Raw genomic sequence first — 19,447 nt, 5'->3', positions numbered from 1 at the left:
TTCAGGGTGGTATGGCCGTAGACGCTGGAGGCGGCCTCCCGGCGCCCCAAGAGCCCGCGCCTCCTCCGCCTCCGCGGCCCCCGGGCCCCCGCACGCCCCGGCTGCGCCCGCGCCGCCTGCCGCGCGCCTCCCCGGGACCCCGGAGACCCCCGCGGTGCGGGGCCCTGCCGGGGCGGCGCGCGCTTCCCTTCCCGAGCCCAGGGACGGTGCGGGGGGCGGGGGGGGGGGGGACGACGACGACGACAGCGCTTTTGCGGGAGGGACGCCCTGGGGGGCGCCCAAGGGGGTGCCCTCCCCACCCGCTCCGGACGCGGCCCCCTTGCGGGTGGCGGAGGGCGGTGACCGCCCCCGGACTCCCGGGCCACCCGCAAGCCGCCTCGGGATGGGGGGGTGGGAGGTGCGGGGGGCGCGGCGTTGCCTGGGCCCCCTGCCGGGTGCCTCCCCTGTGGGCGGCTTGCGGGATCGCGCCGTTCCCCGCCTTTCGGGGCACCGGGTCCCCCAAGGGGGACTCTGCGGTCTTCCCCGGCATAGCGCGGTCCGACGGGGCGCCACGCCGTCTCGGCGTGCCCTGTGGATCCCGGGAGGCGCCCTTCAGTGATGGTGGGGCCGGGGCTCCCATCCGGGAGCCGGGTTCCCAGAGGATGCCACCGGACGTCGCCTCGCACGCCCCGCCCCTCCCGCCCCTCCCAGACACCTTCTCCAGGCGCACCAAACGCGCCCGGGCCGCCTGCTCCTGGGACAGCCCACGGGGGTCTCTGCCAAGGGCGGGAGACGGCTGGGGCTGGGAGGCTTGGGGCCGGCGGCGTCGTGGGTAGCGGAGCGGCCGCGTTGCGCTGGGCGGGCGGCGGGCGGCGGGGCCCGGGGCCCCGCCCCGGGGGCCGTGGAAACATCTGGCGGGCAGGACAGGCCGGGGCGGCCTGGAGCGCGCAGCGGGTCCCGGGCGCGGGCGTGCTGGGGCTCGGCGGTCCGCCCGGCAGGGGGCGGCCGAGAAAGGAAAGAGAGCAAGGAAGGAAAAGGAGAGAGAGGGCCAAAGAAAAAGCCTATGGCACCCGGTATTCCCAGGCGGTCTCCCATCCAAGTACTAACCAGGCCCGACCCTGCTTAGCTTCCGAGATCAGACGAGATCGGGCGCGTTCAGGGTGGTATGGCCGTAGACGCTGGAGGCGGCCTCCCGGCGCCCCAAGAGCCCGCGCCTGCTCCCCTCCGCGGCCCCCGGACCCCCGCACGCCCCGGCTGCGCCCGCGCCGCCTGCCGCGCGCCGCCCCGGGCCCCCGGAGACCGCTGCCGTGCGGGGCCCTGCCGGGGCGGCGCGCGCTTCCCTTCCCGAGCCCAGGGACGGTGCGGGGGGGGGGCGGGGGGGTAGGGGAACCACAGCGCTTTTGCGGGAGGGACGCCCTGGGGGGCGCCCAAGGGGGTGCCCTCCCCACCCGCTCCGGACGCGGCCCCCTTGCGGGTGGCGGAGGGCGGGGACCGCCCCCGGCCTCCCGGGCCCCCCGCAAGCCGCCTCGGGATGGGGGGGGTGGGGGGTGGGGGGGGCGCGGCGTTGCCTGGGCCCCCGGCCGGGTGCCTCCCCTGTAGGCGGCTTGCGGGATCGCGCCGTTCCCCGCCTTTCGGGGCACCGGGTCCCCCAAGGGGGACTCTGCGGTCTTCCCCGGCATAGCGCCGTCCGACGGGGCGCCACGCCGTCTGGGCGTGCCCTGTGGATCCCGGGAGGCGCCCTTCAGTGATGGTGGGGCCGGGGCTCCCATCCGGGAGCCGGGTTCCCAGAGGATGCCACCGGACGTCGCCTCGCACGCCCCGTCCCTCCCAGACGCCTTCTCCAGGCGCACGAAACGCGCCGGGGCCGCCTGCTCCTGGGACAGCCCACGGGGGTCTCTGGCAAGGGCGGGAGACGGCCGGGGCTGGGAGGCTTGGGGCCGGCGGCGTCGGGGCGCTTGCGGCGGGGGGGAGGGGAGCGGTCGCCTTCCGCTCGGCGGGCGGCGGGTCCCGGGGCCCCGCCCCGGGGGCCGTGGAAACATCTGGCGGGCAGGACAGGCCGGGGCGGCCTGGAGCGCGCAGCGGGCCCCGGGCGCGGGCGCGCTGGGGCTCGGCGGGCCGCCCGGCACGGGGCGGCCGAGAAAGGAAAGAGAGCAAGGAAGGAAAAGGAGAGAGAGGGCAAAGAAAAAGCCTACGGCACCCGGTATTCCCAGGCGGTCTCCCATCCAAGTACTAACCAGGCCCGACCCTGCTTAGCTTCCGAGATCAGACGAGATCGGGCGCGTTCAGGGTGGTATGGCCGTAGACGCTGGAGGCGGCCTCCCGGCGCCCCAAGAGCCCGCGCCTCCTCCGCCTCCGCGGCCCCCGGGCCCCCGCACGCCCCGGCTGCGCCCGCGCCGCCTGCCGCGCGCCTCCCCGGGACCCCGGAGACCCCCGCGGTGCGGGGCCCTGCCGGGGCGGCGCGCGCTTCCCTTCCCGAGCCCAGGGACGGTGCGGGGGGCGGGGGGGGGGGGACGACGGGACGACGACGACCACAGCGCTTTTGCGGGAGGGACGCCCTGGGGGGCGCCCTAGGGGGTGCCCTCCCCACCGGCTCCGGACACGGCCCCCTTGCGGGTGGCGGAGGGCGGGGACCGCCCCCGGCCTCCCGGGCCACCCGCAAGCCGCCGGGGGGATGGGGTGGGGGTTGCGCGGCGTTGCCTGGGCCCCCTGCCGGGTGCCTCCGCGGCGGGCGGCGCGCGGGATCACGCCGTTCCCCGCCTTTCGGGGCACCCGGTCCCCCAAGGGGGACTCTGCGGTCTTCCCCGGCATAGCGCGGTCCGACGGGGCGCCACGCCGTCTGGGCGTGCCCTGTGGATCCCGGGAGGCGCCCTTCAGTGATGGTGGGGCCGGGGCTCCCATCCGGGAGCCGGGTTCCCAGAGGATGCCACCGGACGTCGCCTCGCACGCCCCGCCCCTCCCAGACGCCTTCTCCAGGCGCACGAAACGCGCCGGGGGCCGCCTGCTCCTGGGACAGCCCACGGGGGTCTCTGGCAAGGGCGGGAGACGGCCGGGGCTGGGAGGCTTGGGGCCGGCGGCGTCGGGGCGCTTGCGGCGGGGGGAGGGGGAGCGGTCGCCTTCGGCTCGGCGGGCGGCGGGTCCCGGGGCCCTGCCCCGGGGGCCGTGGAAACATCTGGCGGGCAGGACAGGCCGGGGCGGCCTGAGCGCGCAGCGGGTCCCGGGCGCGGGCGCGCTGGCGCTCGGCGGGCCGCCCGGCACGGGGCGGCCGAGAAAGGAAAGAGAGCAAGGAAGGAAAAGGAGAGAGAGGGCCAAAGAAAAAGCCTACGGCACCCGGTATTCCCAGGCGGTCTCCCATCCAAGTACTAACCAGGCCCGACCCTGCTTAGCTTCCGAGATCAGACGAGATCGGGCGCGTTCAGGGTGGTATGGCCGTAGACGCTGGAGGCGGCCTCCCGGCGCCCCAAGAGCCCGCGCCTCCTCCGCCTCCGCGGCCCCCGGGCCCCCGCACGCCCCGGCTGCGCCCGCGCCGCCTGCCGCGCGCCTCCCCGGGACCCCGGAGACCCCCGCGGTGCGGGGCCCTGCCGGGGCGGCGCGCGCTTCCCTTCCCGAGCCCAGGGACGGTGCGGGGGGCGGGGGGGGGGGGACGACGACGACGACAGCGCTTTTGCGGGAGGGACGCCCTGGGGGGCGCCCAAGGGGGTGCCCTCCCCACCCGCTCCGGACGCGGCCCCCTTGCGGGTGGCGGAGGGCGGTGACCGCCCCCGGACTCCCGGGCCACCCGCAAGCCGCCTCGGGATGGGGGGGTGGGAGGTGCGGGGGGCGCGGCGTTGCCTGGGCCCCCTGCCGGGTGCCTCCCCTGTGGGCGGCTTGCGGGATCGCGCCGTTCCCCGCCTTTCGGGGCACCGGGTCCCCCAAGGGGGACTCTGCGGTCTTCCCCGGCATAGCGCGGTCCGACGGGGCGCCACGCCGTCTCGGCGTGCCCTGTGGATCCCGGGAGGCGCCCTTCAGTGATGGTGGGGCCGGGGCTCCCATCCGGGAGCCGGGTTCCCAGAGGATGCCACCGGGGCGTCGCCTCGCACGCCCCGCCCCTCCCGCCCCTCCCAGACACCTTCTCCAGGCGCACCAAACGCGCCCGGGCCGCCTGCTCCTGGGACAGCCCACGGGGGTCTCTGCCAAGGGCGGGAGACGGCTGGGGCTGGGAGGCTTGGGGCCGGCGGCGTCGTGGGTAGCGGAGCGGCCGCGTTGCGCTGGGCGGGCGGCGGGCGGCGGGGCCCGGGGCCCCGCCCCGGGGGCCGTGGAAACATCTGGCGGGCAGGACAGGCCGGGGCGGCTTGGAGCGCGCAGCGGGTCCCGGGCGCGGGCGTGCTGGGCTCGGCGGTCCGCCCGGCAGGGGGCGGCCGAGAAAGGAAAGAGAGCAAGGAAGGAAAAGGAGAGAGAGGGCCAAAGAAAAAGCCTATGGCACCCGGTATTCCCAGGCGGTCTCCCATCCAAGTACTAACCAGGCCCGACCCTGCTTAGCTTCCGAGATCAGACGAGATCGGGCGCGTTCAGGGTGGTATGGCCGTAGACGCTGGAGGCGGCCTCCCGGCGCCCCAAGAGCCCGCGCCTGCTCCCCTCCGCGGCCCCCGGACCCCCGCACGCCCCGGCTGCGCCCGCGCCGCTGCCGCGCGCCGCCCCGGGCCCCCGGAGACCGCTGCCGTGCGGGGCCCTGCCGGGGCGGCGCGCGCTTCCCTTCCCGAGCCCAGGGACGGTGCGGGGGGGGGGGGCGGGGGGGTAGGGGAACCACAGCGCTTTTGCGGGAGGGACGCCCTGGGGGGCGCCCAAGGGGGTGCCCTCCCCACCCGCTCCGGACGCGGCCCCCTTGCGGGTGGCGGAGGGCGGGGACCGCCCCCGGCCTCCCGGGCCCCCCGCAAGCCGCCTCGGGATGGGGGGGGTGGGGGGTGGGGGGGGCGCGGCGTTGCCTGGGCCCCCGGCCGGGTGCCTCCCCTGTAGGCGGCTTGCGGGATCGCGCCGTTCCCCGCCTTTCGGGGCACCGGGTCCCCCAAGGGGGACTCTGCGGTCTTCCCCGGCATAGCGCGGTCCGACGGGGCGCCACGCCGTCTGGGCGTGCCCTGTGGATCCCGGGAGGCGCCCTTCAGTGATGGTGGGGCCGGGGCTCCCATCCGGGAGCCGGGTTCCCAGAGGATGCCACCGGACGTCGCCTCGCACGCCCCGCCCCTCCCAGACGCCTTCTCCAGGCGCACGAAACGCGCCGGGGGCCGCCTGCTCCTGGGACAGCCCACGGGGGTCTCTGGCAAGGGCGGGAGACGGCCGGGGCTGGGAGGCTTGGGGCCGGCGGCGTCGGGGCGCTTGCGGCGGGGGGAGGGGAGCGGTCGCCTTCGGCTCGGCGGGCGGCGGGTCCCGGGGCCCTGCCCCGGGGGCCGTGGAAACATCTGGCGGGCAGGACAGGCCGGGGCGGCCTGAGCGCGCAGCGGGTCCCGGGCGCGGGCGCGCTGGCGCTCGGCGGGCCGCCCGGCACGGGGCGGCCGAGAAAGGAAAGAGAGCAAGGAAGGAAAAGGAGAGAGAGGGCCAAAGAAAAAGCCTACGGCACCCGGTATTCCCAGGCGGTCTCCCATCCAAGTACTAACCAGGCCCGACCCTGCTTAGCTTCCGAGATCAGACGAGATCGGGCGCGTTCAGGGTGGTATGGCCGTAGACGCTGGAGGCGGCCTCCCGGCGCCCCAAGAGCCCGCGCCTCCTCCGCCTCCGCGGCCCCCGGGCCCCCGCACGCCCCGGCTGCGCCCGCGCCGCCTGCCGCGCGCCTCCCCGGGACCCCGGAGACCCCCGCGGTGCGGGGCCCTGCCGGGGCGGCGCGCGCTTCCCTTCCCGAGCCCAGGGACGGTGCGGGGGGCGGGGGGGGGGGGGACGACGACGACGACAGCGCTTTTGCGGGAGGGACGCCCTGGGGGGCGCCCAAGGGGGTGCCCTCCCCACCCGCTCCGGACGCGGCCCCCTTGCGGGTGGCGGAGGGCGGTGACCGCCCCCGGACTCCCGGGCCACCCGCAAGCCGCCTCGGGATGGGGGGGTGGGAGGTGCGGGGGGCGCGGCGTTGCCTGGGCCCCCTGCCGGGTGCCTCCCCTGTGGGCGGCTTGCGGGATCGCGCCGTTCCCCGCCTTTCGGGGCACCGGGTCCCCCAAGGGGGACTCTGCGGTCTTCCCCGGCATAGCGCGGTCCGACGGGGCGCCACGCCGTCTCGGCGTGCCCTGTGGATCCCGGGAGGCGCCCTTCAGTGATGGTGGGGCCGGGGCTCCCATCCGGGAGCCGGGTTCCCAGAGGATGCCACCGGACGTCGCCTCGCACGCCCCGCCCCTCCCGCCCCTCCCAGACACCTTCTCCAGGCGCACCAAACGCGCCCGGGCCGCCTGCTCCTGGGACAGCCCACGGGGGTCTCTGCCAAGGGCGGGAGACGGCTGGGGCTGGGAGGCTTGGGGCCGGCGGCGTCGTGGGTAGCGGAGCGGCCGCGTTGCGCTGGGCGGGCGGCGGGCGGCGGGGCCCGGGGCCCCGCCCCGGGGGCGGTGGAAACATCTGGCGGGCAGGACAGGCCGGGGCGGCTTGGAGCGCGCAGCGGGTCCCGGGCGCGGGCGTGCTGGGGCTCGGCGGTCCGCCCGGCAGGGGGCGGCCGAGAAAGGAAAGAGAGCAAGGAAGGAAAAGGAGAGAGAGGGCCAAAGAAAAAGCCTACGGCACCCGGTATTCCCAGGCGGTCTCCCATCCAAGTACTAACCAGGCCCGACCCTGCTTAGCTTCCGAGATCAGACGAGATCGGGCGCGTTCAGGGTGGTATGGCCGTAGACGCTGGAGGCGGCCTCCCGGCGCCCCAAGAGCCCGCGCCTGCTCCCCTCCGCGGCCCCCGGACCCCCGCACGCCCCGGCTGCGCCCGCGCCGCCTGCCGCGCGCCGCCCCGGGCCCCCGGAGACCGCTGCCGTGCGGGGCCCTGCCGGGGCGGCGCGCGCTTCCCTTCCCGAGCCCAGGGACGGTGCGGGGGGGGGGGCGGGGGGGTAGGGGAACCACAGCGCTTTTGCGGGAGGGACGCCCTGGGGGGCGCCCAAGGGGGTGCCCTCCCCACCCGCTCCGGACGCGGCCCCCTTGCGGGTGGCGGAGGGCGGGGACCGCCCCCGGCCTCCCGGGCCCCCCGCAAGCCGCCTCGGGATGGGGGGGGTGGGGGGTGGGGGGGGCGCGGCGTTGCCTGGGCCCCCGGCCGGGTGCCTCCCCTGTAGGCGGCTTGCGGGATCGCGCCGTTCCCCGCCTTTCGGGGCACCGGGTCCCCCAAGGGGGACTCTGCGGTCTTCCCCGGCATAGCGCCGTCCGACGGGGCGCCACGCCGTCTGGGCGTGCCCTGTGGATCCCGGGAGGCGCCCTTCAGTGATGGTGGGGCCGGGGCTCCCATCCGGGAGCCGGGTTCCCAGAGGATGCCACCGGACGTCGCCTCGCACGCCCCGCCCCTCCCAGACGCCTTCTCCAGGCGCACGAAACGCGCCGGGGCCGCCTGCTCCTGGGACAGCCCACGGGGGTCTCTGGCAAGGGCGGGAGACGGCCGGGGCTGGGAGGCTTGGGGCCGGCGGCGTCGGGGCGCTTGCGGCGGGGGGAGGGGAGCGGTCGCCTTCCGCTCGGCGGGCGGCGGGTCCCGGGGCCCCGCCCCGGGGGCCGTGGAAACATCTGGCGGGCAGGACAGGCCGGGGCGGCCTGGAGCGCGCAGCGGGCCCCGGGCGCGGGCGCGCTGGGGCTCGGCGGGCCGCCCGGCACGGGGCGGCCGAGAAAGGAAAGAGAGCAAGGAAGGAAAAGGAGAGAGAGGGCCAAAGAAAAAGCCTACGGCACCCGGTATTCCCAGGCGGTCTCCCATCCAAGTACTAACCAGGCCCGACCCTGCTTAGCTTCCGAGATCAGACGAGATCGGGCGCGTTCAGGGTGGTATGGCCGTAGACGCTGGAGGCGGCCTCCCGGCGCCCCAAGAGCCCGCGCCTCCTCCGCCTCCGCGGCCCCCGGGCCCCCGCACGCCCCGGCTGCGCCCGCGCCGCCTGCCGCGCGCCTCCCCGGGACCCCGGAGACCCCCGCGGTGCGGGGCCCTGCCGGGGCGGCGCGCGCTTCCCTTCCCGAGCCCAGGGACGGTGCGGGGGGCGGGGGGGGGGGGACGACGGGACGACGACGACCACAGCGCTTTTGCGGGAGGGACGCCCTGGGGGGCGCCCTAGGGGGTGCCCTCCCCACCGGCTCCGGACACGGCCCCCTTGCGGGTGGCGGAGGGCGGGGACCGCCCCCGGCCTCCCGGGCCACCCGCAAGCCGCCGGGGGGATGGGGTGGGGGTTGCTCGGCGTTGCCTGGGCCCCCTGCCGGGTGCCTCCGCGGCGGGCGGCGCGCGGGATCACGCCGTTCCCCGCCTTTCGGGGCACCCGGTCCCCCAAGGGGGACTCTGCGGTCTTCCCCGGCATAGCGCGGTCCGACGGGGCGCCACGCCGTCTGGGCGTGCCCTGTGGATCCCGGGAGGCGCCCTTCAGTGATGGTGGGGCCGGGGCTCCCATCCGGGAGCCGGGTTCCCAGAGGATGCCACCGGACGTCGCCTCGCACGCCCCGCCCCTCCCAGACGCCTTCTCCAGGCGCACGAAACGCGCCGGGGGCCGCCTGCTCCTGGGACAGCCCACGGGGGTCTCTGGCAAGGGCGGGAGACGGCCGGGGCTGGGAGGCTTGGGGCCGGCGGCGTCGGGGCGCTTGCGGCGGGGGGAGGGGAGCGGTCGCCTTCGGCTCGGCGGGCGGCGGGTCCCGGGGCCCTGCCCCGGGGGCCGTGGAAACATCTGGCGGGCAGGACAGGCCGGGGCGGCCTGAGCGCGCAGCGGGTCCCCGGGCGCGGGCGCGCTGGCGCTCGGCGGGCCGCCCGGCACGGGGCGGCCGAGAAAGGAAAGAGAGCAAGGAAGGAAAAGGAGAGAGAGGGCCAAAGAAAAAGCCTACGGCACCCGGTATTCCCAGGCGGTCTCCCATCCAAGTACTAACCAGGCCCGACCCTGCTTAGCTTCCGAGATCAGACGAGATCGGGCGCGTTCAGGGTGGTATGGCCGTAGACGCTGGAGGCGGCCTCCCGGCGCCCCAAGAGCCCGCGCCTCCTCCGCCTCCGCGGCCCCCGGGCCCCCGCACGCCCCGGCTGCGCCCGCGCCGCCTGCCGCGCGCCTCCCCGGGACCCCGGAGACCCCCGCGGTGCGGGGCCCTGCCGGGGCGGCGCGCGCTTCCCTTCCCGAGCCCAGGGACGGTGCGGGGGGCGGGGGGGGGGGGACGACGGGACGACGACGACGACAGCGCTTTTGCGGGAGGGACGCCCTGGGGGGCGCCCAAGGGGGTGCCCTCCCCACCCGCTCCGGACGCGGCCCCCTTGCGGGTGGCGGAGGGCGGTGACCGCCCCCGGACTCCCGGGCCACCCGCAAGCCGCCTCGGGATGGGGGGGTGGGAGGTGCGGGGGGCGCGGCGTTGCCTGGGCCCCCTGCCGGGTGCCTCCCCTGTGGGCGGCTTGCGGGATCGCGCCGTTCCCCGCCTTTCGGGGCACCGGGTCCCCCAAGGGGGACTCTGCGGTCTTCCCCGGCATAGCGCGGTCCGACGGGGCGCCACGCCGTCTCGGCGTGCCCTGTGGATCCCGGGAGGCGCCCTTCAGTGATGGTGGGGCCGGGGCTCCCATCCGGGGAGCCGGGTTCCCAGAGGATGCCACCGGACGTCGCCTCGCACGCCCCGCCCCTCCCGCCCCTCCCAGACACCTTCTCCAGGCGCACCAAACGCGCCCGGGCCGCCTGCTCCTGGGACAGCCCACGGGGGTCTCTGCCAAGGGCGGGAGACGGCTGGGGCTGGGAGGCTTGGGGCCGGCGGCGTCGTGGGTAGCGGAGCGGCCGCGTTGCGCTGGGCGGGCGGCGGGCGGCGGGGCCCGGGGCCCCGCCCCGGGGGCGGTGGAAACATCTGGCGGGCAGGACAGGCCGGGGCGGCTTTGGAGCGCGCAGCGGGTCCCGGGCGCGGGCGTGCTGGGGCTCGGCGGTCCGCCCGGCAGGGGGCGGCCGAGAAAGGAAAGAGAGCAAGGAAGGAAAAGGAGAGAGAGGGCCAAAGAAAAAGCCTATGGCACCCGGTATTCCCAGGCGGTCTCCCATCCAAGTACTAACCAGGCCCGACCCTGCTTAGCTTCCGAGATCAGACGAGATCGGGCGCGTTCAGGGTGGTATGGCCGTAGACGCTGGAGGCGGCCTCCCGGCGCCCCAAGAGCCCGCGCCTGCTCCCCTCCGCGGCCCCCGGACCCCCGCACGCCCCGGCTGCGCCCGCGCCGCCTGCCGCGCGCCGCCCCGGGCCCCCGGAGACCGCTGCCGTGCGGGGCCCTGCCGGGCGGCGCGCGCTTCCCTTCCCGAGCCCAGGGACGGTGCGGGGGGGGGGGGCGGGGGGGTAGGGGAACCACAGCGCTTTTGCGGGAGGGACGCCCTGGGGGGCGCCCAAGGGGGTGCCCTCCCCACCCGCTCCGGACGCGGCCCCCTTGCGGGTGGCGGAGGGCGGGGACCGCCCCCGGCCTCCCGGGCCCCCCGCAAGCCGCCTCGGGATGGGGGGGGTGGGGGGTGGGGGGGGCGCGGCGTTGCCTGGGCCCCCGGCCGGGTGCCTCCCCTGTAGGCGGCTTGCGGGATCGCGCCGTTCCCCGCCTTTCGGGGCACCGGGTCCCCCAAGGGGGACTCTGCGGTCTTCCCCGGCATAGCGCCGTCCGACGGGGCGCCACGCCGTCTGGGCGTGCCCTGTGGATCCCGGGAGGCGCCCTTCAGTGATGGTGGGGCCGGGGCTCCCATCCGGGAGCCGGGTTCCCAGAGGATGCCACCGGACGTCGCCTCGCACGCCCCGCCCCTCCCAGACGCCTTCTCCAGGCGCACGAAACGCGCCGGGGCCGCCTGCTCCTGGGACAGCCCACGGGGGTCTCTGGCAAGGGCGGGAGACGGCCGGGGCTGGGAGGCTTGGGGCCGGCGGCGTCGGGGCGCTTGCGGCGGGGGGAGGGGAGCGGTCGCCTTCCGCTCGGCGGGCGGCGGGTCCCGGGGCCCCGCCCCGGGGGCCGTGGAAACATCTGGCGGGCAGGACAGGCCGGGGCGGCCTGGAGCGCGCAGCGGGCCCCGGGCGCGGGCGCGCTGGGGCTCGGCGGGCCGCCCGGCACGGGGCGGCCGAGAAAGGAAAGAGAGCAAGGAAGGAAAAGGAGAGAGAGGGCCAAAGAAAAAGCCTACGGCACCCGGTATTCCCAGGCGGTCTCCCATCCAAGTACTAACCAGGCCCGACCCTGCTTAGCTTCCGAGATCAGACGAGATCGGGCGCGTTCAGGGTGGTATGGCCGTAGACGCTGGAGGCGGCCTCCCGGCGCCCCAAGAGCCCGCGCCTCCTCCGCCTCCGCGGCCCCCCGGGCCCCCGCACGCCCCGGCTGCGCCCGCGCCGCCTGCCGCGCGCCTCCCCGGGACCCCGGAGACCCCCGCGGTGCGGGGCCCTGCCGGGGCGGCGCGCGCTTCCCTTCCCGAGCCCAGGGACGGTGCGGGGGGCGGGGGGGGGGGGGACGACGGGACGACGACGACCACAGCGCTTTTGCGGGAGGGACGCCCTGGGGGGCGCCCTAGGGGGTGCCCTCCCCACCGGCTCCGGACACGGCCCCCTTGCGGGTGGCGGAGGGCGGGGACCGCCCCCGGCCTCCCGGGCCACCCGCAAGCCGCCGGGGGGATGGGGTGGGGGTTGCTCGGCGTTGCCTGGGCCCCCTGCCGGGTGCCTCCGCGGCGGGCGGCGCGCGGGATCACGCCGTTCCCCGCCTTTCGGGGCACCCGGTCCCCCAAGGGGGACTCTGCGGTCTTCCCCGGCATAGCGCGGTCCGACGGGGCGCCACGCCGTCTGGGCGTGCCCTGTGGATCCCGGGAGGCGCCCTTCAGTGATGGTGGGGCCGGGGCTCCCATCCGGGAGCCGGGTTCCCAGAGGATGCCACCGGACGTCGCCTCGCACGCCCCGCCCCTCCCAGACGCCTTCTCCAGGCGCACGAAACGCGCCGGGGGCCGCCTGCTCCTGGGACAGCCCACGGGGGTCTCTGGCAAGGGCGGGAGACGGCCGGGGCTGGGAGGCTTGGGGCCGGCGGCGTCGGGGCGCTTGCGGCGGGGGGAGGGGAGCGGTCGCCTTCGGCTCGGCGGGCGGCGGGTCCCGGGGCCCTGCCCCGGGGGCCGTGGAAACATCTGGCGGGCAGGACAGGCCGGGGCGGCCTGAGCGCGCAGCGGGTCCGGGCGCGGGCGCGCTGGCGCTCGGCGGGCCGCCCGGCACGGGGCGGCCGAGAAAGGAAAGAGAGCAAGGAAGGAAAAGGAGAGAGAGGGCCAAAGAAAAAGCCTACGGCACCCGGTATTCCCAGGCGGTCTCCCATCCAAGTACTAACCAGGCCCGACCCTGCTTAGCTTCCGAGATCAGACGAGATCGGGCGCGTTCAGGGTGGTATGGCCGTAGACGCTGGAGGCGGCCTCCCGGCGCCCCAAGAGCCCGCGCCTCCTCCGCCTCCGCGGCCCCCGGGCCCCCGCACGCCCCGGCTGCGCCCGCGCCGCCTGCCGCGCGCCTCCCCGGGACCCCGGAGACCCCCGCGGTGCGGGGCCCTGCCGGGGCGGCGCGCGCTTCCCTTCCCGAGCCCAGGGACGGTGCGGGGGGCGGGGGGGGGGGGACGACGGGACGACGACGACGACAGCGCTTTTGCGGGAGGGACGCCCTGGGGGGCGCCCAAGGGGGTGCCCTCCCCACCCGCTCCGGACGCGGCCCCCTTGCGGGTGGCGGAGGGCGGTGACCGCCCCCGGACTCCCGGGCCACCCGCAAGCCGCCTCGGGATGGGGGGGTGGGAGGTGCGGGGGGCGCGGCGTTGCCTGGGCCCCCTGCCGGGTGCCTCCCCTGTGGGCGGCTTGCGGGATCGCGCCGTTCCCCGCCTTTCGGGGCACCGGGTCCCCCAAGGGGGACTCTGCGGTCTTCCCCGGCATAGCGCGGTCCGACGGGGCGCCACGCCGTCTCGGCGTGCCCTGTGGATCCCGGGAGGCGCCCTTCAGTGATGGTGGGGCCGGGGCTCCCATCCGGGAGCCGGGGTTCCCAGAGGATGCCACCGGACGTCGCCTCGCACGCCCCGCCCCTCCCGCCCCTCCCAGACACCTTCTCCAGGCGCACCAAACGCGCCCGGGCCGCCTGCTCCTGGGACAGCCCACGGGGGTCTCTGCCAAGGGCGGGAGACGGCTGGGGCTGGGAGGCTTGGGGCCGGCGGCGTCGTGGGTAGCGGAGCGGCCGCGTTGCGCTGGGCGGGCGGCGGGCGGCGGGGCCCGGGGCCCCGCCCCGGGGGAACATCTGGCGGGCAGGACAGGCCGGGGCGGCTTGGAGCGCGCAGCGGGTCCCGGGCGCGGGCGTGCTGGGGCTCGGCGGTCCGCCCGGCAGGGGGCGGGCCGAGAAAGGAAAGAGAGCAAGGAAGGAAAAGGAGAGAGAGGGCCAAAGAAAAAAGCCTATGGCACCCGGTATTCCCAGGCGGTCTCCCATCCAAGTACTAACCAGGCCCGACCCTGCTTAGCTTCCGAGATCAGACGAGATCGGGCGCGTTCAGGGTGGTATGGCCGTAGACGCTGGAGGCGGCCTCCCGGCGCCCCAAGAGCCCGCGCCTGCTCCCCTCCGCGGCCCCCGGACCCCCGCACGCCCCGGCTGCGCCCGCGCCGCCTGCCGCGCGCCGCCCCGGGCCCCCCGGAGACCGCTGCCGTGCGGGGCCCCTGCCGGGGCGGCGCGCGCTTCCCTTCCCGAGCCCAGGGGACGGTGCGGGGGGGGGGCGGGGGGGTAGGGGAACCACAGCGCTTTTGCGGGAGGGACGCCCTGGGGGGCGCCCAAGGGGGTGCCCTCCCCACCCGCTCCGGACGCGGCCCCCTTGCGGGTGGCGGAGGGCGGGGACCGCCCCCGGCCTCCCGGGCCCCCCGCAAGCCGCCTCGGGATGGGGGGGGTGGGGGGTGGGGGGGGCGCGGCGTTGCCTGGGCCCCCGGCCGGGTGCCTCCCCTGTAGGCGGCTTGCGGGATCGCGCCGTTCCCCGCCTTTCGGGGCACCGGGTCCCCCAAGGGGGACTCTGCGGTCTTCCCCGGCATAGCGCCGTCCGACGGGGCGCCACGCCGTCTGGGCGTGCCCCTGTGGATCCCGGGAGGCGCCCTTCAGTGATGGTGGGGCCGGGGCTCCCATCCGGGAGCCGGGTTCCCAGAGGATGCCACCGGACGTCGCCTCGCACGCCCCCGCCCCTCCCAGACGCCTTCTCCAGGCGCACGAAACGCGCCGGGGCCGCCTGCTCCTGGGACAGCCCACGGGGGTCTCTGGCAAGGGCGGGAGACGGCCGGGGCTGGGAGGCTTGGGGCCGGCGGCGTCGGGGCGCTTGCGGCGGGGGGAGGGGAGCGGTCGCCTTCCGCTCGGCGGGCGGCGGGTCCCGGGGCCCCGCCCCGGGGGCCGTGGAAACATCTGGCGGGCAGGACAGGCCGGGGCGGCCTGGAGCGCGCAGCGGGCCCCGGGCGCGGGCGCGCTGGGGCTCGGCGGGCCGCCCGGCACGGGGCGGCCGAGAAAGGAAAGAGAGCAAGGAAGGAAAAGGAGAGAGAGGGCCAAAGAAAAAGCCTACGGCACCCGGTATTCCCAGGCGGTCTCCCATCCAAGTACTAACCAGGCCCGACCCTGCTTAGCTTCCGAGATCAGACGAGATCGGGCGCGTTCAGGGTGGTATGGCCGTAGACGCTGGAGGCGGCCTCCCGGCGCCCCAAGAGCCCGCGCCTCCTCCGCCTCCGCGGCCCCCGGGCCCCCGCACGCCCCGGCTGCGCCCGCGCCGCCTGCCGCGCGCCTCCCCGGGACCCCGGAGACCTCCGCGGTGCGGGGCCCTGCCGGGGCGGCGCGCGCTTCCCTTCCCGAGCCCAGGGACGGTGCGGGGGGCGGGGGGGGGGGGGACGACGGGACGACGACGACCACAGCGCTTTTGCGGGAGGGACGCCCTGGGGGGCGCCCTAGGGGGTGCCCTCCCCACCGGCTCCGGGACACGGCCCCCTTGCGGGTGGCGGAGGGCGGGGACCGCCCCCGGCCTCCCGGGCCACCCGCAAGCCGCCGGGGGGGATGGGGTGGGGGTTGCGCGGCGTTGCCTGGGCCCCCTGCCGGGTGCCTCCGCGGCGGGCGGCGCGCGGGATCACGCCGTTCCCCGCCTTTCGGGGCACCCGGTCCCCCAAGGGGGACTCTGCGGTCTTCCCCGGCATAGCGCGGTCCGACGGGGCGCCACGCCGTCTGGGCGTGCCCTGTGGATCCCGGGAGGCGCCCTTCAGTGATGGTGGGGCCGGGGCTCCCATCCGGGAGCCGGGTTCCCAGAGGATGCCACCGGACGTCGCCTCGCACGCCCCGCCCCTCCCAGACGCCTTCTCCAGGCGCACGAAACGCGCCGGGGGCCGCCTGCTCCTGGGACAGCCCACGGGGGTCTCTGGCAAGGGCGGGAGACGGCCGGGGCTGGGAGGCTTGGGGCCGGCGGCGTCGGGGCGCTTGCGGCGGGGGGAGGGGAGCGGTCGCCTTCGGCTCGGCGGGCGGCGGGTCCCGGGGCCCTGCCCCGGGGGCCGTGGAAACATCTGGCGGGCAGGACAGGCCGGGGCGGCCTGAGCGCGCAGCGGGTCCCGGGCGCGGGCGCGCTGGCGCTCGGCGGGCCGCCCGGCACGGGGCGGCCGAGAAAGGAAAGAGAGCAAGGAAGGAAAAGGAGAGAGAGGGCCAAAGAAAAAGCCTACGGCACCCGGTATTCCCAGGCGGTCTCCCATCCAAGTACTAACCAGGCCCGACCCTGCTTAGCTTCCGAGATCAGACGAGATCGGGCGCGTTCAGGGTGGTATGGCCGTAGACGCTGGAGGCGGCCTCCCGGCGCCCCAAGAGCCCGCGCCTCCTCCGCCTCCGCGGCCCCCGGGCCCCCGCACGCCCCGGCTGCGCCCGCGCCGCCTGCCGCGCGCCTCCCCGGGACCCCGGAGACCCCCGCGGTGCGGGGCCCTGCCGGGGCGGCGCGCGCTTCCCTTCCCGAGCCCAGGGACGGTGCGGGGGGCGGGGGGGGGGGGGGACGACGACGACGACAGCGCTTTTGCGGGAGGGACGCCCTGGGGGGCGCCCAAGGGGGTGCCCTCCCCACCCGCTCCGGACGCGGCCCCCTTGCGGGTGGCGGAGGGCGGTGACCGCCCCCGGACTCCCGGGCCACCCGCAAGCCGCCTCGGGATGGGGGGGGTGGGAGGTGCGGGGGGCGCGGCGTTGCCTGGGCCCCCTGCCGGGTGCCTCCCCTGTGGGCGGCTTGCGGGATCGCGCCGTTCCCCGCCTTTCGGGGCACCGGGTCCCCCAAGGGGGACTCTGCGGTCTTCCCCGGCATAGCGCGGTCCGACGGGGCGCCACGCCGTCTCGGCGTGCCCTGTGGATCCCGGGAGGCGCCCTTCAGTGATGGTGGGGCCGGGGCTCCCATCCGGGAGCCGGGTTCCCAGAGGATGCCACCGGACGTCGCCTCGCACGCCCCCGCCCCTCCCGCCCCTCCCAGACACCTTCTCCAGGCGCACCAAACGCGCCCGGGCCGCCTGCTCCTGGGACAGCCCACGGGGGTCTCTGCCAAGGGCGGGAGACGGCTGGGGCTGGGAGGCTTGGGGCCGGCGGCGTCGTGGGTAGCGGAGCGGCCGCGTTGCGCTGGGCGGGCGGCGGGCGGCGGGGCCCGGGGCCCCGCCCCGGGGGCCGTGGAAACATCTGGCGGGCAGGACAGGCCGGGGCGGCCTGGAGCGCGCAGCGGGTCCCGGGCGCGGGCGTGCTGGGGCTCGGCGGTCCGCCCGGCAGGGGGCGGCCGAGAAAGGAAAGAGAGCAAGGAAGGAAAAGGAGAGAGAGGGCCAAAGAAAAAGCCTATGGCACCCGGTATTCCCAGGCGGTCTCCCATCCAAGTACTAACCAGGCCCGACCCTGCTTAGCTTCCGAGATCAGACGAGATCGGGCGCGTTCAGGGTGGTATGGCCGTAGACGCTGGAGGCGGCCTCCCGGCGCCCCAAGAGCCCGCGCCTGCTCCCCTCCGCGGCCCCCGGACCCCCGCACGCCCCGGCTGCGCCCGCGCCGCCTGCCGCGCGCCGCCCCGGGCCCCCGGAGACCGCTGCCGTGCGGGGCCCTGCCGGGGCGGCGCGCGCTTCCCTTCCCGAGCCCAGGGACGGTGCGGGGGGGGGGGCGGGGGGGTAGGGGAACCACAGCGCTTTTGCGGGAGGGACGCCCTGGGGGGCGCCCAAGGGGGTGCCCTCCCCACCCGCTCCGGACGCGGCCCCCTTGCGGGTGGCGGAGGGCGGGGACCGCCCCCGGCCTCCCGGGCCCCCCGCAAGCCGCCTCGGGATGGGGGGGGTGGGGGGTGGGGGGGGGCGCGGCGTTGCCTGGGCCCCCGGCCGGGTGCCTCCCCTGTAGGCGGCTTGCGGGATCGCGCCGTTCCCCGCCTTTCGGGGCACCGGGTCCCCCAAGGGGGACTCTGCGGTCTTCCCCGGCATAGCGCCGTCCGACGGGGCGCCACGCCGTCTGGGCGTGCCCTGTGGATCCCGGGAGGCGCCCTTCAGTGATGGTGGGGCCGGGGCTCCCATCCGGGAGCCGGGTTCCCAGAGGATGCCACCGGACGTCGCCTCGCACGCCCCGTCCCTCCCAGACGCCTTCTCCAGGCGCACGAAACGCGCCGGGGCCGCCTGCTCCTGGGACAGCCCACGGGGGTCTCTGGCAAGGGCGGGAGACGGCCGGGGCTGGGAGGCTTGGGGCCGGCGGCGTCGGGGCGCTTGCGGCGGGGGGAGGGGAGCGGTCGCCTTCCGCTCGGCGGGCGGCGGGTCCCGGGGCCCCGCCCCGGGGGCCGTGGAAACATCTGGCGGGCAGGACAGGCCGGGGCGGCCTGGGAGCGCGCAGCGGGCCCCGGGCGCGGGCGCGCTGGGGCTCGGCGGGCCGCCCGGCACGGGGCGGCCGAGAAAGGAAAGAGAGCAAGGAAGGAAAAGGAGAGAGAGGGCCAAAGAAAAAGCCTACGGCACCCGGTATTCCCAGGCGGTCTCCCATCCAAGTACTAACCAGGCCCGACCCTGCTTAGCTTCCGAGATCAGACGAGATCGGGCGCGTTCAGGGTGGTATGGCCGTAGACGCTGGAGGCGGCCTCCCGGCGCCCCAAGAGCCCGCGCCTCCTCCGCCTCCGCGGCCCCCGGGCCCCCGCACGCCCCGGCTGCGCCCGCGCCGCCTGCCGCGCGCCTCCCCGGGACCCCGGAGACCCCCGCGGTGCGGGGCCCTGCCGGGGCGGCGCGCGCTTCCCTTCCCGAGCCCAGGGACGGTGCGGGGGGGCGGGGGGGGGGGGACGACGGGACGACGACGACCACAGCGCTTTTGCGGGAGGGACGCCCTGGGGGGCGCCCTAGGGGGTGCCCTCCCCACCGGCTCCGGACACGGCCCCCTTGCGGGTGGCGGAGGGCGGGGACCGCCCCCGGCCTCCCGGGCCACCCGCAAGCCGCCGGGGGGATGGGGTGGGGGTTGCGCGGCGTTGCCTGGGCCCCCTGCCGGGTGCCTCCGCGGCGGGCGGCGCGCGGGATCACGCCGTTCCCCGCCTTTCGGGGCACCCGGTCCCCCAAGGGGGACTCTGCGGTCTTCCCCGGCATAGCGCGGTCCGACGGGGCGCCACGCCGTCTGGGCGTGCCCTGTGGATCCCGGGAGGCGCCTTCAGTGATGGTGGGGCCGGGGCTCCCATCCGGGAGCCGGGTTCCCAGAGGATGCCACCGGACGTCGCCTCGCACGCCCCGCCCCTCCCAGACGCCTTCTCCAGGCGCACGAAACGCGCCGGGGGCCGCCTGCTCCTGGGACAGCCACGGGGGTCTCTGGCAAGGGCGGGAGACGGCCGGGGCTGGGAGGCTTGGGGCCGGCGGCGTCGGGGCGCTTGCGGCGGGGGGAGGGGAGCGGTCGCCTTCGGCTCGGCGGGCGGCGGGTCCCGGGGCCCTGCCCCGGGGGCCGTGGAAACATCTGGCGGGCAGGACAGGCCGGGGCGGCCTGAGCGCGCAGCGGGTCCCGGGCGCGGGCGCGCTGGCGCTCGGCGGGCCGCCCGGCACGGGGCGGCCGAGAAAGGAAAGAGAGCAAGGAAGGAAAAGGAGAGAGAGGGCCAAAGAAAAAGCCTACGGCACCCGGTATTCCCAGGCGGTCTCCCATCCAAGTACTAACCAGGCCCGACCCTGCTTAGCTTCCGAGATCAGACGAGATCGGGCGCGTTCAGGGTGGTATGGCCGTAGACGCTGGAGGCGGCCTCCCGGCGCCCCAAGAGCCCGCGCCTCCTCCGCCTCCGCGGCCCCCGGGCCCCCGCACGCCCCGGCTGCGCCCGCGCCGCCTGCCGCGCGCCTCCCCGGGACCCCGGAGACCCCCGCGGTGCGGGGCCCTGCCGGGGCGGCGCGCGCTTCCCTTCCCGAGCCCAGGGGACGGTGCG

The 19,447-nt window shown here is 77.5% G+C and overlaps 17 non-coding genes across 17 annotated transcripts; all 17 read right to left on the bottom strand.

Annotated features, from left to right (window-relative positions):
- Positions 1–1,037: 1,037 nt before the first annotated feature.
- On the bottom strand, positions 1,038–1,156 carry LOC148090338 (5S ribosomal RNA). Its single transcript, XR_015713874.1, has one exon. It is a non-coding gene; the product is annotated as a 5S ribosomal RNA (ribosomal RNA).
- A 1,008-nt stretch (positions 1,157–2,164) lies between these two features.
- Positions 2,165–2,283, bottom strand: LOC148090337 (5S ribosomal RNA). The gene has a single exon (XR_015713863.1). It is a non-coding gene; the product is annotated as a 5S ribosomal RNA (ribosomal RNA).
- A 1,011-nt stretch (positions 2,284–3,294) lies between these two features.
- LOC148090336 (5S ribosomal RNA) lies at positions 3,295–3,413 on the bottom strand. The gene has a single exon (XR_015713862.1). It is a non-coding gene; the product is annotated as a 5S ribosomal RNA (ribosomal RNA).
- Positions 3,414–4,426: 1,013 nt separating this feature from the next.
- LOC148090335 (5S ribosomal RNA) lies at positions 4,427–4,545 on the bottom strand. The gene has a single exon (XR_015713873.1). It is a non-coding gene; the product is annotated as a 5S ribosomal RNA (ribosomal RNA).
- A 1,009-nt stretch (positions 4,546–5,554) lies between these two features.
- LOC148090334 (5S ribosomal RNA) lies at positions 5,555–5,673 on the bottom strand. Its single transcript, XR_015713861.1, has one exon. It is a non-coding gene; the product is annotated as a 5S ribosomal RNA (ribosomal RNA).
- Positions 5,674–6,687: 1,014 nt separating this feature from the next.
- Positions 6,688–6,806, bottom strand: LOC148090333 (5S ribosomal RNA). The gene has a single exon (XR_015713860.1). It is a non-coding gene; the product is annotated as a 5S ribosomal RNA (ribosomal RNA).
- Positions 6,807–7,815: 1,009 nt separating this feature from the next.
- Positions 7,816–7,934, bottom strand: LOC148090332 (5S ribosomal RNA). Its single transcript, XR_015713859.1, has one exon. It is a non-coding gene; the product is annotated as a 5S ribosomal RNA (ribosomal RNA).
- Positions 7,935–8,945: 1,011 nt separating this feature from the next.
- Positions 8,946–9,064, bottom strand: LOC148090331 (5S ribosomal RNA). The gene has a single exon (XR_015713858.1). It is a non-coding gene; the product is annotated as a 5S ribosomal RNA (ribosomal RNA).
- Positions 9,065–10,087: 1,023 nt separating this feature from the next.
- LOC148090330 (5S ribosomal RNA) lies at positions 10,088–10,206 on the bottom strand. Its single transcript, XR_015713872.1, has one exon. It is a non-coding gene; the product is annotated as a 5S ribosomal RNA (ribosomal RNA).
- A 1,009-nt stretch (positions 10,207–11,215) lies between these two features.
- Positions 11,216–11,334, bottom strand: LOC148090329 (5S ribosomal RNA). The gene has a single exon (XR_015713857.1). It is a non-coding gene; the product is annotated as a 5S ribosomal RNA (ribosomal RNA).
- A 1,011-nt stretch (positions 11,335–12,345) lies between these two features.
- Positions 12,346–12,464, bottom strand: LOC148090328 (5S ribosomal RNA). Its single transcript, XR_015713856.1, has one exon. It is a non-coding gene; the product is annotated as a 5S ribosomal RNA (ribosomal RNA).
- A 1,017-nt stretch (positions 12,465–13,481) lies between these two features.
- Positions 13,482–13,600, bottom strand: LOC148090327 (5S ribosomal RNA). Its single transcript, XR_015713871.1, has one exon. It is a non-coding gene; the product is annotated as a 5S ribosomal RNA (ribosomal RNA).
- Positions 13,601–14,613: 1,013 nt separating this feature from the next.
- LOC148090326 (5S ribosomal RNA) lies at positions 14,614–14,732 on the bottom strand. Its single transcript, XR_015713854.1, has one exon. It is a non-coding gene; the product is annotated as a 5S ribosomal RNA (ribosomal RNA).
- Positions 14,733–15,745: 1,013 nt separating this feature from the next.
- Positions 15,746–15,864, bottom strand: LOC148090325 (5S ribosomal RNA). The gene has a single exon (XR_015713853.1). It is a non-coding gene; the product is annotated as a 5S ribosomal RNA (ribosomal RNA).
- Positions 15,865–16,881: 1,017 nt separating this feature from the next.
- LOC148090324 (5S ribosomal RNA) lies at positions 16,882–17,000 on the bottom strand. Its single transcript, XR_015713870.1, has one exon. It is a non-coding gene; the product is annotated as a 5S ribosomal RNA (ribosomal RNA).
- A 1,011-nt stretch (positions 17,001–18,011) lies between these two features.
- On the bottom strand, positions 18,012–18,130 carry LOC148090323 (5S ribosomal RNA). Its single transcript, XR_015713852.1, has one exon. It is a non-coding gene; the product is annotated as a 5S ribosomal RNA (ribosomal RNA).
- Positions 18,131–19,139: 1,009 nt separating this feature from the next.
- Positions 19,140–19,258, bottom strand: LOC148090322 (5S ribosomal RNA). Its single transcript, XR_015713851.1, has one exon. It is a non-coding gene; the product is annotated as a 5S ribosomal RNA (ribosomal RNA).
- Positions 19,259–19,447: the final 189 nt, after the last annotated feature.

The sequence above is a fragment of the Miniopterus natalensis genome, unplaced genomic scaffold (genome assembly GCF_054644295.1).
Source record: "Miniopterus natalensis isolate mMinNat1 unplaced genomic scaffold, mMinNat1.hap1 Scaffold_243, whole genome shotgun sequence".
NCBI classification, from domain to species: Eukaryota; Metazoa; Chordata; class Mammalia; order Chiroptera; family Miniopteridae; genus Miniopterus; species Miniopterus natalensis.
Note: the sequence above shows the minus strand (reverse complement) of the source record. Positions and strands in the feature narration are given on the sequence as shown.